Source organism: Xiphophorus hellerii, chromosome 23 (genome assembly GCF_003331165.1).
Source record: "Xiphophorus hellerii strain 12219 chromosome 23, Xiphophorus_hellerii-4.1, whole genome shotgun sequence".
NCBI lineage: Eukaryota > Metazoa > Chordata > Actinopteri > Cyprinodontiformes > Poeciliidae > Xiphophorus > Xiphophorus hellerii.
In genome coordinates, this window is record NC_045694.1 from 9267035 (window position 1) to 9283117 (window position 16083).

The window sequence follows — 16083 nt, forward strand, 5'->3', positions numbered from 1 at the left end:
AACTGCTCACCATCACATACGATTATAGAGCGTTTTGAGTTTAGTCAGTTTCAATAAAACCCTCTTTAGTCCAGCAAACATCTTGCTAAGTATTTCCACAGACGAGGCATTGATTTTGCTCATCGTCTCACTTCCCCCTTTTGTTCTGGAGGATTACTGCAACAATGAAGGCGACCAGCAGCCGCTGTGTCTGTGAGTCAGAGACCCTGAAGATGGAGCAGGAGAGCCGGGTCCTGGAAGACGAGGACTATTTCTGTGTCGCCTGCAGCCACTGACACAGCGCGAGTGTTTACTGCTGTGCCATGCTGCCTCTCACAGTGGGAGCGGTTGAAGGATGACGACTGACATTATTGTGCCTCCAGCCTGAAGCAGGAACGGCACACGGAGAGCTTATTTAACCATCGGGTCACCAGACTCACTGCAGAGAAAGGCTCTCTGAGTTAACTCGGTTTAGGTTATTCAGAGGAATTTAGGTTTGTCTCAGAGAAACGAGGAAAATTTTCATTTAAAGGCAGTAAAAATAGAAAGACAGAGCAATAAAAATAGAGAAATACATCCTTCTTTTTTTATATATATTAGAGTAGTTTGACTTCCTGTCCACAAGATGGCAGTAGTGATACACGTGTTGGATTGGAGGGAGCCGTTCCTTCAGGTCACTAATCTAAATACAGATACTCCTCATACATTCGGGTTTTCACCAGCAACTCGCACATCCAAACAAACGAGGGATTATTTGAAATGAAAATAAGCAGCTGGAAGTGAAGTCTTTCCTGCATTTCTGATAAATAACAAAACGCATTAATTCACTGGAAAGCTTCAGTGAAAATGTCCAATCCTCTGGCCAGGTACAGAGAAGAGGGAGGGGAGGAATCCTTTGAACTGTGATAACCTGGTAAATGCTTGGTATTTGTGTTTATCCTGCTGAGCAGTCACTCTTTTCCCCTCCCTCATCAAAACAGTGATAAACAAGTGCTGCAGGGGGTGTTCCTATATGAAATGCACGAGGAAAACAGAGCAGGACTTTATTAGAAATGACACATTCTTTAATTTTCATCTGTGAAGGAGGAGTTCGCTGTCACAGAGCGCGCCTCATGTCTGGTGCTGACAGTGTTCAGGCACTTTGTACGGCGTGAGAATGCAAATGAACTTCCGTTTTGAGATGTAAAAAAGCTTTAGTGAAAACAAGATGTTTGAATTTCAGACAGATTTTTTTTATATAAGAAATAAACTTAAAGTGTTTGTTCTTGTTATGTGGAAAAGCTTGTTGCATGTCAGTTCAGCCACCTCAGATTTTGTATCTTGTTGACTTTTTTTTATTTATTTACAGTGGATGATGCTTAATGAGCCATTGGAGAATTATTTATCAAGTTGCTGCTGCTTTTACAGAAACTGGGTCAGATTCCCAATTTCTGCCTGAATTATCGAGCAGCTCTAGGGGTAAAAACTGCTATACGCAAACGTTTCTCCATCAGCTTTTTCCTTGGAGGGCTTCACTTCAGAAAAATGAGAAGAAAACAAAAACGTTTGGATCAGGGCAGTTAAAAGTTGGTTGAATTGAGGCAGTGTAATTTGTGTGTGAATTTCACAAAAAATCATCCAAACGGAGTGAATGTACCAAAAATCACAGTTCTGAGACACACAGATGTGTGCAACGGCGCAATATGGCAATTATAGATTAAAAAGGAGTATGCTTCCTCTTCAAAACTCAGAAATGGTAAGATTGATTCTAGAAAAAAAAAACATTTCTGAGCTCCAAAAGTCAAAAATTTGCTTGAAAAAACTCAGCAATCAAAATATTTTGACTTTTCAAACTCAGAAATGTTGCAAAATTTCTGAGACTAAGCTCAATTTATTTTCTTGCAATTTTTTTTACTTTTGCAGTTCAGAAATGTTCTTGTTTTTTTGTAGAAAATTTCTGAGATTATTCTAAAAAGTTCAAAATTTTTGGCAGAAATTATCTTTTTTTCTAACTAGGAAATTTCTGAGTTACAGAAGTAAAAAATGTTAAACTTTCCAGACTCAGAAATTTTCTGGAAGGGATTTGGACATTTCTGAGATCAATCTCAAAATGTTTTGAGTTTTTCTATCAATTGTTTTACTTTTCAAACTCGAGGATTTTTTCTAGAAAATGTCTGAGATTAACCTCAACATTTTTTCTTGCAAATTTTGACTTTTGGAGCTGAAATCAATCTCAAAATTTCTGAATTATTAAAAAAAAAAAAAAAATTTGCTTTTTCAAACTCTGAAATTTCCAAGCTTCTGAGATGAATCTAAAAAGTTCTGAGTTTTTTAAATCACAAATTTTCGACTTTTGGAGCTCAGAAATCTTGTTGTTTCTGAGATTAAGCTGAAAATATCGGATTTTCTTCAAGCACATTTTCAAGCTTTCAAACTCAGGATTTTCCAGGTTTTTGTAGAAAACTTCTGATATCTAAAATTTCCTTGTTTTTTGGCGTAAATTTACTCCTGGTCTTTTTTTTTCTCCGCTCTACGATGGCCCTAATACGCCGTCACAGTTTCTCCACTGATGGACGATAAAGGATTTTTCTCCTTCTGCTTCCATCAGTAGCTGAATCTTTTTAACAGTCAGACGTCTGTAAAGTTTGGCCTTCATGGTCGGCTGTGGTTTCTGTACCAGCCTCTCCGGTTGGGGGAACCGTCCCAATCGGATCCGCTCCCTCAGCCTCCACAGCGATTTGCTCTCATCTTCACAAAAAGAGTTTGAGAAACCGTCGCTGCCTACAGAAACCTATTAAAAATAACATTTTGTTGCACTTTCCCCCATCTGTGAGTAAAGCATCTCTGGTATTTGATGTGATAAATGGTGAAAATAGTGAGGAATGTATTATCTTAACTCTGATTTTATGAACTTTTCAGAAACGCCTCGGGGGCTTTGCAGTTCACTTGTCAGCGTTTTGAAATATGTTTGCAATTACTGAATTTGTTAACACATAGCAGCTTTTTTTTACTTGACACGATGCTCTGGGCTATTGACATTATTGATTTAAAAATAACAATCTGGTTACCGTCTGAACTATGAACATGTTCACAAATCATTTGCATACATTTACATGGTGCTTGAGATAACTTTTTCCTCCACCAAAAGCAACGTCACTGACAATTATTTTTGATTTCATTGACATTATTATCATATCAAACCCACGTGAGTCAACAGGCATATTTACATCGTAGGCGAGAGAGATGCTTTTATATCCTCATAAAAAGATGAATTATTAGTCATCAGATGCACAGAAGTTGTAAAAAAAAAGAGAAACAATAAGCGCATATATATCTGTTTTATCTCACCAAGCTAATGAGGAAAGGGATTAATGGAGAGGAGAGGCGGATTTGACTCTTCTATGGATTCAAACCCAGACTATCAATTCTCACACAAACACCCCTGGGTATCAAGAGTCTTTCAAGGAAATTATAACATTTCACACAATACAACCAGTGAGATTATTCAGACAATGAAATTTTAATTGGAAAACAGAATAGAGAAGACTTCAAACAGCAAATCGTCACAACTCGACTTTTCATTTCCACTCTTTCCCTCTTGTAGCTTTGATTCTCCCGGGCGTTCGCGCACCTTGTTATTGTGATGACAGAACATCAATTACAAATGCATATCTCTCCTGCTTATCTGTTATTTACAGATGAGGGTTTTTCAAGCTCAGCATGGCGACATGCATTGTTACAGATTAGAACCGTCTCAGCAAAGCAGGAAACACAAGCACTATTTTAAGCATTTTATATGTTTTTTTTTTTTTTTTTTGCAGACTGCAGCAGCAGTGGAAACAAAGAAGGACAGATCAGTAAGTACAACACAAAACACAGCAGAGACTCCTGCGACTTTTATTACACAAGCAAGTTTAGCTTGATGCCAAAAACAAAAAAGAAATAAAAACAACGAAGTCACTTTGCAACACAAAGTCATCATTGTTTGGTTATCTGTTCCTTTTACCGTTTTAAACATCTTGCAACTTTTCCCCTGATATCTTTTTAAAAAATAAGTGTAATTTTTACACCAAAAACGTCTTTCAATGTTTTTTCTTCTCCTTTTTTTGTTGTTGTGCGTCTTGTTTTTGGAGCATGCTTCTCTTCCTGTTGATTCTTTCACACTTTCTTGTTTTGCCCTTGGAGGGCTGCCGTTGGTTTTGCAAAAAACCTTTATCTGCGTGTTATGCAAGCGGAAAAAGAGACAGAGATATAAGCCAAAAACTTTACTGGGAATACCTCTGCAATCTCATGCAACCTTATAAAACATCACTGTCATAAGTTTGGCTTCTAAATGTTTTAGTAGAAACTCTGAGAGGTGATCATTTCTTTTTTTATTATTCAAAAAGCAACGTTAAGATGTACCAGACTGGAGAAATTCAATATATGAAAATGAATGCATGTTATTGGATAAAAAAATACAGGAATTCTTTTCAGATATGTGGAGAGCATTAAATCAAAATCAAAACTGTTTAAGCTTTACAGTTTTATTTCTGGATTGCGCTGCTGATCTTTGATCGTTTTTTTGAAAATGAAAATACGTGAACGATGTGTCAATAGGAATCTGAAGTAAAGCAGCGTTGAGTTCAATGTTCGGATGGAGAGTGGCCTTTCACAGCTTCTGAATGGAGCACAAAACCACAACTCAGATGATTTTCAAACGTAGACACACTTTAAAAAAAGCTTATCTGCATTGTTTTTAGTGTAGATTTACTAAAAAACTGCCTACAGTTTTTACATTAGCAGCTGTTTTCTCACCAGTGGTTGAGATATTGCAAAATTATAGAAAACAGTGGCAAAACCAAACTATTCCCTCCAGTGAAACAAAGTCAGCTACGCTAATGTAGCATTGTATGAAGAGATTTAGTTAGGGTTTGTTAAGAAAAAGTGATTGATTTTAATGCTTAATACAGTTAGTCTTGCGACATGTGTAAAGGGATGGCCAACGCTCTTGTTTGGAACAGTTTTCTGTTGAGCATGGGGAAGCAGGGCCTTTTTCCTCCCCCGCTGACACACAGAGCAATAAAATTTACAGGCCGATAGGGGTTAGAGACTTCTTGGCGCCTCGGCCCGTGTCGGACGGAGATGGGCACGGAGTGGTCCGCCCTTTTGCTTGGACAAAAAACAGACACTTTGCCATAATGAGGGGAGTTTCCAAGTTTTCTGAGTCCCTACGGAGTTTCTAATTGGTCAAAGAACGGAACGCCTTGACTGCATATATTAAATTGAAGGAACACCCACTCACTATAAAATTTGGGTCAATGCTGAGATAGAGGGAGAGCGGCCGCTATTTTTTGCCTTTTTGTATTTGTTTTGTTTGTCTGTCTTCCCCCTTGTGTGTCTTTATTTTTATGAGAAAAATGCATATCTCTGTTCCTCTACAGCTTTGTTGTTCATTGCTTTGTATGAGATTAAACTCTGTGATCTGTGACGTCATTGTGCCTCGCCGTCTCCTTGCAGTCGTGACGACATCCGTTCGGGACCCGGGATAACAGGAGGGAAAGAGAGCCATGCTTTTTCCAAAATTTAAGCTAACCTAATAACTTTCCTCCTTAACGGGTTGTTTTAAACTGCTAACATTTGCAGTTGCAACTATGGGCTACTGGGCTTTCAGCTGGGCTACAACTATGTTAGCATAGTAACAGCATAGTGGACATTGATAAACTGAGAAAATAGCAACAAAACAAAAACTATAACTAGAAACAGTTTTTAAAGTGTAGTCAGCTAATGCAAATATAGCATTAATAACGTCAGCTAAAACTCAGGCATCCATCCAACTAACTAGCTTCTTCACTAGCTTATTTGCTAGTGAAGAAGCTAGGTTGGCAGAAACTAGCCATCTAGCTAGCTAGCTACCGTAGCTAGCTAGCTAGATGGATGGCTGGGTGCCTCAGTAAGCTAGAACGCTAGCTAGCTAGGTCTGTTAGGAAATTTCTTGTCAGTAAGACAAAATTTACAATTATTTTATGCAAAAACAGTTTGTTTCTTTTGCTTTGAGGTCTTTTTAAAAATAAAAAGATGATGTTTTTATGTGCATCATTTTAACATCTGAAATTTCCTCCTCCTTATATTAGAAAGTGAGAAGCTGCGATCCAAAACAGATTCATCACAAAATTTGTAAAATTTGCGTTTACATATTATTGATTTGCATAAATTCTTACAGATTTTTTTTTATTAAACTTTCCCCCAAAATGTTGTTTGATAAACGTTCTACCTTTTCAGACATTCAGAATAAATAATAACCACTTTATTATTAAGAGTCATTTATTCATCAGTAAAAACAACAAAAGAGAACATGGTGGCATAAAAACACATTTTTTCAAAAGGAAGATTTTTAATTGAATTCTGGAACAAAGTTGGAGTCAAATTTAAAAATATGTAAAGTGTCCAAGCGAAGCAAGCAAACCCAACCAACACTTTTGACAGTTACCACAGTTCTTTTTAAAAAAAGCACCTGAATTACAAAAACGTTAAATAACAGATTTAACTTTCAATGACTAAAATGAATAAATTGTGAACAACTGTAATTCTGAGTGTGTGTAGTTTATATTATGAATCTGCATCCTTAAAACTTAGCTAACAATAACAAACAAGAAGGTAAAAGCTCAGGAAATAAATCGACTGGCACAAACTCAGAATAGAGTAATAGACCTTTAAGCATTAAGATTTCCTTAGTTTTCACTGCAACACAACACCTGTCCACTAAATATAAGGAAACTGTTAAAGTATGGCTAAAAAAAACCAAACTACTCATTTACATGACACAGAAAATGTGCTTCACAACCTGAAAGTGTTTCATTACTACACATAACATGCTGTGGTGGTAGATATAATAGTTTGGTTAAATCTTTTTTATAGCACCAATCAGAAAAGTTTGCATGTGTATTTAAAGGGGCAGCATCATGTAAAATCAACTTTTCTTTTTGAGGTTCACATCATGTTACAATGTTATTCCCTCATCAAAAACATACTTGGAGATATATCTAGAAATCCTTTAATCTCCATGGCAACAATTCAGCTGTGCAAAACGCCTGGTTGGACCTAGTCCCGCCTTCGAGGCGCAGCTTCTCCTCAGAGCTGCAGTTTCCAAGCTTCTGCCTCACAGAGCAGCTCCTTCAGACTAGCCATCAGCAATTAGCAAACATCTGGTGGAACTGCACATCTGCTGAGGTCATTATAGGAGCTACTACTCAGTTCAATGCTGGTAAAAATGTTGTAAAAGGGTTCTTAAAGAGACAGAGGCCCAATTTGAAGGCATTAAACCAGGAAGCAACATTTCTTTTAAGTGATATTTGATCTATACATCATTTTTATAACGACTGACAGTAACATTGTTACTGTATTATGCTGTATTATGCCTAGAAAACACATAATACTGCCCCCTTAAAGCACTGTACATGTGCAAACAGATTTAGTAGAACATGAAGTAAAAGTTAAAGAGCATTGATTTCATTCGCTAGTATACAACATGAGGCAGTTAATGATGCCTTTGAGAATATAATCAATGAATACGAAATGCTCTCTTTGGACAAATGAGGTCTGGAATATTTCTCAGATTTATTTCAGATCCAGAAACCATTTAAATTCAGCCTCAGATCCTCCCCAGCATGCGAGCGATCCACCAGTCGCACGGCATCACGACCTGGCAGATGACCCGGCCTCCTTGGTAGTAGTACGGCCACGGGTTGAAGCCGCCCAGGGGCTCGAAGTAGCGACGGCAGAAGCGGTAGCCGCGGCGGCAGTACTGGCAGCAGTAGCCGCGGTCGTCCAGACGGCTATCCAGCTCGATCCCGACGTCCCTCTGCAGAGGACACAGCGGGTCCGCCATCACACACACATGACAAATGCCGGTCCTCCAGAGGCAAGGGCAGGAGGAAGAGGAAGAGGAGGAGGAGTGACTGATGGGAATTGATGAGGTTGCTTTTGGTTCTAGGTCGGGAAAATGTACGCAAAAGGCAAACGAGTCAAAAGATCAGAGCTGGTGTGTGTGAAAATGCAGAGTTGTGTCGCGTCTAACAGCTGAGACGAAGCGATCAGGAGTGCACAGGTTTGAATTAAGCTTCAGGAGCTTCAATATGATAATACCCTTGACCTTTTCTATTATAACTGAGGCAAAGCGACTGACAGTAGCACAGTGAAGCCACCCTTCATAACCTCCCAACCAGCGCTGTTTCCTGTCAAAGGGACTCTTAGTTGCTAGTTACTAACATAATTGCACTATTTCTTTCATCTTTGACCTCTTAACTCCCTCGGATGGAGAGCAGACTGCTCTAAAATGGCCGCCCCTCCTCCAGCAGAGCATTCAAATTAGAGATCCTCACTTCTCGCTGCCCTCCCCATGACCTTGACTTTAAGTGCATGGCACATTCCTAAAGCAATTAGCAGAGTAATGATCGCCTAAGAAGGATTCTTTCATTTGCTCTTGCTGGCTGCCTCTGAATTTATAGAGGGGCCAAATGAAACCCAAACGAAAGGTAAATTGGGTAGAATTAATGGCCCTTGGATTTTTCCATTGTGCTGCTTGGTTCATGCCCCCATTGACTCTTTGGGCTGAGTGCCATGCCTCTGATCAAGAACCTCCGGATGGGGGTTCGGAGAAGTGCCACTTAACTGGCAACACGCGGGTTGAGGTAGCAAAATGCCCTCGGTATTCATTTGACCACATTTCAATCTCTTTTAGTAAATGAATCCTCAGAGACAATCCGGCGCTGGTTAATCTCCTCGGATCCAGAGATTTGGCCTCGACCCGGACACACGCAATGACTCAGCTACACGCAACCATGCAGAACAAAACACATCCAGAAAATGTGTGGGAAATGCTTAACCCTGAGGGAAACGGTCCCGTCCGTCCCCTACCACCTCAGAAATAAAGGGATTTCTTCACTCCACTCTGCAAGTCACACAGCAGTAAATCCCTCTTTGTTTTTGTTTATGTCTTTGCTTGCTGCAGCGCCTTGCAATTGTTTTTACATCCCTTGAAACTTCCCAGTTTTTGTCACATTGCAACCCTGAAGGTCAATACTTTTTATTGGGATTTTAAGTGGTAGACCAGCACAAAGTGGGGCATAATTGTGAAGTGGTGAAGTGAAAACACTCCAGCAGCAATCGAAATATTAGGAAACAGCTTCATTATCAGACCACTGTGTCCTGGTTTCTGGTTTTCATGAGGCGTTTTACTAAACACCAGACAGTTTGTGTTGAAATAAAAAAGTTTAATATGAAAAAAATATTCAAATGGCTCAGTCAAATCATCTTTAAAGCTGAAACATGTGGTATGTTATGAAGCAGATAAAAATGCTCCGCTCCCGGTCAAAAACAACCAATCAGAGGCAGGAGGCGGGTCTTAGCGCTGTCAATCAATCTGCTCAATGTGCGAATGGTGGAAAAACAATCCATCGTTACAGGAAAACTATTTAACTGGCATTAGCATTCATGGCAGGCTACATTGTACCAGTTGAAGCTTATGAGCAAGTGAGAGTGATTGACAGCGCTAAGACCCTCCTCCTGCCTCTGATTGGTTGTTTCTGACTGAGTGGTGTATTTCTGTAGTTTGTACTGGGAACACTGGGAACAGAAGGGCAGAGGAGATACATTTTTTCACATATGGGGAGACCTATGGTGACGCACAAAATATCGGCACTAACCTCGGTATCGGCCATTTTTTAACAAATCTGTATCGGTCCAGTAAATAAAACCAGGTTCATGTTAACAAAATAATTTTACTCAAACATTACCTATAAAAAATAAATCAGAGAAACTGATCATTTTAGGTGGCCTCTTAATTTCTTCCAGAGCTCTATAATATTGGTAAATATTGGTTATCGGCCATAGCAGCAGTATTAAAGTCTGATATCAACATTGGCCCATTTTTATATGGGTGCATCCCTAAAAACTCATAATATGGGAAAAATTACAAGTTTTCCAAATTATGTTTTATATTATGGGAAAAATTTTTTGTTCCACTGGCAGATTACTTCAGTTTTAACTAGAACATTTTGTTCAATATTAAATAATTAAGCTACTATTTCTTGCTGAAAGTTACCTTAAGTTAATTTCAAGTGAACTGATGTGTTTGCACCAGAAATTAAACCAAAAATACTTTAAGATTTTGTGTTTTTACAGTGTAAAAACTTTTGCCTCACTCCGTTTTGATGGCTACATAAAATCCCAATAATACGTATTGATACTGTAAGAAGTGAAGAAGCTGACGGCGGTGTGAGTAGTTCTGTGAATCTGCTAAAAGTCAGAGCAATGAGGAAGTCTGCGATGCGTCTGATTGGAGCATTGATAAGGCGAGCAGCGTTACACACTCGCGAGACATATTTAAAACACACAGAAACGGTGCGACAGATAAACATCGAGCATAGCTGCGTTTGATTTATGACTATGACAGGCTCAGGTAGGCTTTTAATGATTTATTGTTCCAGTCGGGTTTCAGGTCATCAGCTTCCAGGCAACAATCTGTTATGGAAACAACACGAAAGCTGTCAATGGACCGACGATAATCTTATCTGCCGCTCGCAGCCCGAACTGGGATGTAACCAAGTCTGGCGCTCCGGCTCAGAAGAAACGAAGGAAATATTTTATTCAAATGACGTTTATCAACACAAACAGCCAATGGGCAGCATTGTAGCTTAAAGAGAATTAATCAGAGCTATCCTTTTAAAACGCAGCCTACATATTAATCGCCTTCGCTCTGAGTTGCCGTCTCTCGTGGGAAGCTGAGGTGATAAGAATAGTTCACCTTGGGAAATCTGAGACAGTCACTCACAAACAAGCCGCATTAATGAAGAGTAAAAGCCATTACCCCCTCGCTGCCTCTGATTTCATCACGCCATCCTCACACACACACACGCCCCCACACACACACACGCCTCCATGTATAATATGAGACACTGGGTGTGAATGAGTCGGCAGTGTAGAAAACTGTCTCAGTCATTCAATAAGCTGTAACGAATCAAAGCATGACTCCTCTAATCTCCACACTTGTTGGTATTATTTCACACACCCTGATCGCCGCTCTTCATGAAGCACATCCCTGGATGTGTTATTAAATCTCATCACATTCATTCTGTGATCAAAACAGCAGCGATAACGCTTCGTTCCCTGCTTTGTATTCAATAAGCCCTCCGTTTCTGTTACTTCAGGTACGATGGATGGAGCAACATTTGAAACGTGTTGCTGTGAGACCTGGCCTCAGATTTCCATCTCTCTGTGCGTTACAGTGAGGAGGGATGACAGTGAAAACCGATGTACTGTAATTCAACAGTCATGTTTTTCTGTATACTCAGAGTGATAAGGAGCTTTAGGTTCAGAGTGAAGATTTCTCTGCTGCCTTTACATTCCTGCAGCTTTTTACCTCTGGTATGCATTGCACTGAAACCTACAGTGCCTTACGAAAGTACTTATGTCTCCATATTTTGATACATTTTCAACAAAAACATCTATTTGTTAGGTTTTTATTCGATAGACACAAAGTAGAGCATAAATGTGAAGTGGAAAGATTCACAGTTTTCAAACATTGTTTGTAAATAAAAATCGTAAATAAAAAATGTAAATAAAAAAGCCTGTCATTAGTAATTAACCCTGACAGTTAATATTTGTTTTTTACTCCATAAAATCTTGCTATCAGCCACTGCAGACATGTTGAAGAAGGTGCACCAGCCAGGTAACACCAAAAAATGGTTGCATACCTTTGGAAACCTGCAACGCTAGAAATACACAGCACCTGTGTTTACATATTAAAGGTGACCTTTTATGCTTTCTTTAACAGATTAGGATGGGTTTCTTGAACTTACAAAAAATTATGTTCATTAAATTTTTTGCACAAAATCATTCTCAGATAATGAGATTCTAGTTCTGCATATTTTTATCTCCTCCCAGAATGAGCTGTTTCAGGGCTCTGTCACTTTAAATCCAAATGAGCTGCTGCTGGCCACAACCGCCATTAAAATGTTTAGACTCACTCGTAAAAACGGCTGCAAGCAGATGTGCATTCAAATGTATGTCTTTGAAAAGCAGAAGTGGAGCCTGCTGCACAACCAACCAGAATGTAACAAGTGGTTTCTGAATGGTAAGTTATCATTAAAACACATGCCTTTTCCAGCAGCCATTGTAAAGCACATGTAGCAGTAAAACCAGCTGACCAAACATGCTGGGTTGCTAGGCAACAGCGCATTGACTTAACATTCTGGTTTTTTTGAAACGGCTCATTTTTGCTCTTAAAAACATTAACTTACTGCCAAAAACATGGCTGTGTTTTTTAAGTGCTTTGGTTGTTTTTAGAAGCAGTAGAAACCCAAATGGAAGTAGAAAAATGTGAAAAAGTACATTTTTCATAATAGGGCTCCTTTAAAACATCCGGTTACTTCATATCAAAAGCTCTATTTTGCTATTTGGGTCAAGCACAGCGGTGCCATCTCTCTACAGGCTTGTCAGGGGAGGCAGTTATTTAGTTTGAGATGTTCAGGGCCAGCTTGGAGACAACCTGCGCTCCAACAGGGCAGCCGTGGCAAAGTTCAGCAGCATATATCTGTCGGGCTCAGCCACAAGGACTCAGCCGATTATCCTGCTTTGTGAGCGCGCTCTGCGGGCCGGAGTGGCACCGGATCCCAGGTCTGTGAAATGCAGATGAGCTGAGCAAATGTTTTTTATGTATGTCAGAAGAAAGGAACCAGTGTGTGTGTATGTGTGGGTGTGCACAGCTACATGAGCGCAGGAGGAAGAATAATAATAAATAAAAATAAATGCGGCTCACACATGTGGCATCCCACCGACATGAGCGAGAGCTCAGACTCCCAATTACAGACTGCTGCCTGCCCTCCGCTCGGCCACAAAAGCCTTTGTTATCAGCAGACCCACAAACAGCGGACTGGAATGGATTGCAATGGTGCGCGTTGCTCGGCTGATAGCGGCAGAATATTTCAAAAGGAGCGCAGAGTTTTTCATCCCCTGGTTTGTTTTAATTGCACGGACAGTCAGGGAGAAGACAGAAGCTGAGGTGTTTCTGGGACGAGGCTGATAAATGTCAACGCTACGGGACGACGTCTCATTTCTCCGTTTCTCATCGCTGTGAAGAGGAGAGCGCGCCTGACTCATTATCCTTGAAGTTACCTGAAGTGGCAACTCAAGCGCTGAACATAAAGCTGTACAACCTGTGTGTCACCTGCATCTTAAATCAGGGTGCATATGGGTGCTTGAAGTCCTTGAAAATACTTGAATTTCAATTAGGTGTTTTCAAGGTCTATAAAGTCCTTGATTTCTGTATGAACCCCTTCCAGCGCGACGTCATGCTCGTAAGATCCCGCCCCCATCTTCCTGCTGGAGGGCTAAAAAGCTGCTAGCTAACAATGGCTACCATTGGTTTTAGCTGTTAAGCTAGCAATATAATCCTCTAAATCTTAAATGTACGCCTGATGTATAAAAGAAAAAAATGATGCAGTGCTTTGCTACTAATTGTCAACAATACGACAACTAGATAATAAGGTCAGGAAAAAGCTTTAATTAAAAAATTCGTGAAGGAGAGGGCAGGAGTTCAGTTATGCTAGCTTGACTTTGACAACATGTAGATGTGCTGTGGAATCTGGTGAGTTTTGGTTCAGTTAAAAAATTTAAAAAATGGAAACTTACACACCAACTCTGACAGATCTTCTGTAGAGCAGGAGTTTAAATTAGCTAATAAACTACCGCAGTGTTAGCTTAGCTGCAGCTAATCTACCACAGCGATCACTTATCAATAATCTCTCAAAATAAACATCAAGCCTAAAAACATAAAACTGTAACGGACTGAATGTTCTGTTCTTTGTGTGGGAAATGTTTGAGTGTCTTTTTGTGTTGAATCCTGACACCTAAGGCTTCGTTGTTGTCAGTTGCTATGGCAACGGGTCTGTGTGTAGCGTAACCAACAGAGAGCGAGAAAAAAAAGTGGTTTTGAGTTGTTTTTTTCTACGTTATTCTTCCCTTTGCTGTGGTGCACTGCACTAAATTAACACTACCTACATTTCCAGGTTTCATTTCATTGAGTGGCAGCGCAAGAATAGAATCGTCTTTATTTGTTGTTTCTGTTGTTTTAAATGTCTTCCAGTTCCAGTGTTAAATGTTCAATAAAATTTAAAGTTTATTGATTATTAGCAATGCATTTCTTGAAAATGATCTCAAAAACAAAAATATTATCGTTTATCACAATAACTTCTGGGGCAATTATCATCCAGCAAAATTTGCCTAATCTAACATTTGATTAAAACCTTAAATATGGAAAACGTAATGTACAGCTGAAAGCAGCTATTATCATAAACCTAACAAGACTTTTTGTTCTCTCTCCTCTCTGAGGTTTAAATCAGAGTAACAGGGAGAGTGTGAGAGAGATATTCCAAACATAAAATTTTGTTTTATTTTAGTTTAGAAGACTATTACTAAAGTTAATAAATTATATCATATTGTGAACTGAAACAGTTTTTTTTTTTTAGCTCATTTGTATTGTTTTTATCTCCAAAGTTTGGGGAGTTTTAAAAACTTACCTTGAAAATGCTTGAAAAGTGCTTGAATTTCTTTGCAGGAAAAGAGTCTGAACTGCGGTTTGCTTTTGTCACTGCGCTGTAATTTACGGTGCGGGCGTGATTTTCCCTCAGAGCCGGCGATAATTAATCACGCTGTATTGAGAGGTCTGGATGCACGATGCAAAACCCCAACACTTGGCCTCTGCATGATCGGTTTATGTGCTTGTGATAATTAAAGCGTTATTAATAAGTGAACTCATCTGTGCAGCAGCGAGTGACCGTGGGAGCGTGCTTGTGCAGAGATGTCCGCTGACTGAGGAGGGGGAGAAAAAGCGCCAACGGGCAGCGTGCAAGGCACAAGTTGCTGCCTTTGAAAGGCTGGATATTCCTCTCAATTAATGGGAGACATTAAGGAGTCTTCAATGAACTAGCCTTGCTTAAACAGATATATAGAGCAATTTGGCTATGCCTCTGGTGCACAAAGTCAGTTTTTAACATCAATTAGTGAGCAATTTATATGCAGAAAGAGTCGAGGCAGAGCGGCCTGATTGAAGTAGCTCCATGGATCTCGTCGGTGTGGTCTCTGGCAGAGAGGAAGAGGAGAGGAAGAGGAAGAGCAGGGCCTCCACTTACGTAATCGTTCACTGGAACGTGGTCCAGGACGTCCCGGGTGAAACGCTGACCTGTGACCTCTGCGTCGGGCGTGTCCACGTCCTGAGCCTCGGCGTCTGCAGGAGGGAAGGAGATAAGGACCGTGAGTTTCTGCTGTTTGAAAAGGAAATGAGGAAGATTAAAATTTCACCCTGTTCTCCCTGTGGCTTTTTGTAATTAACAAGTGAAATGTGCTCAGATTCAACCTGGGCTCTTTTTTTTCCTTGTTCGGTTAAACAATGCTGTTCTTGTTGCACTAACATGAAATTCTAATTTGTGAAACATTACGTTTTACAGCATGTTGGAAGGAATCCCAGTCTCACCATAACCAAACGGAAACACACTGGAAGTGGCCGGGCGCGCTGGTTTTACACTGCAAAAACACAAAATCTTACCAAGTATTTTAGGTCTAGTTTATCGTCCAAATAACTGACTAGAAATAAGAAAAAACTAACTTATATACAAGAGCTTGTGTTAAAGTAAATAATTCCTTAACATTGATGAAAAATACGAGGTGCATTGGCAGATTACACTGGGTTGCAAAAATATTTTTTGGACGTCTGTTTTTTCAACTGAATTGGGACTATTTGGCACTGCTGAATCTAAAAATAACATAATTTTTAAAAATCAGGTCGGGTTTTTATTCTAATTTGATTTAGAGAAATCAGATCTTCTGACTGAATTGATTACACTTTTGTGACATTATCATTTCATTTCCGTTAATATTTCTCATCCAAAAAAGGTTTTAGGAGAAAAAAAAAGTTTTCCAACGAGTGTATTAGTTAAATATTACAAACCTGGATTTCTGTAAATTGAATAATAAACACTGATACATGTAAATTAAGCATTACGTCTACATCTCTCATTGATCAGGAAATCGATCCAGATGTGAGAACAAGTCGTGCATTTTGATGCTCATGTTGCTCCATAGTTCAGAAAG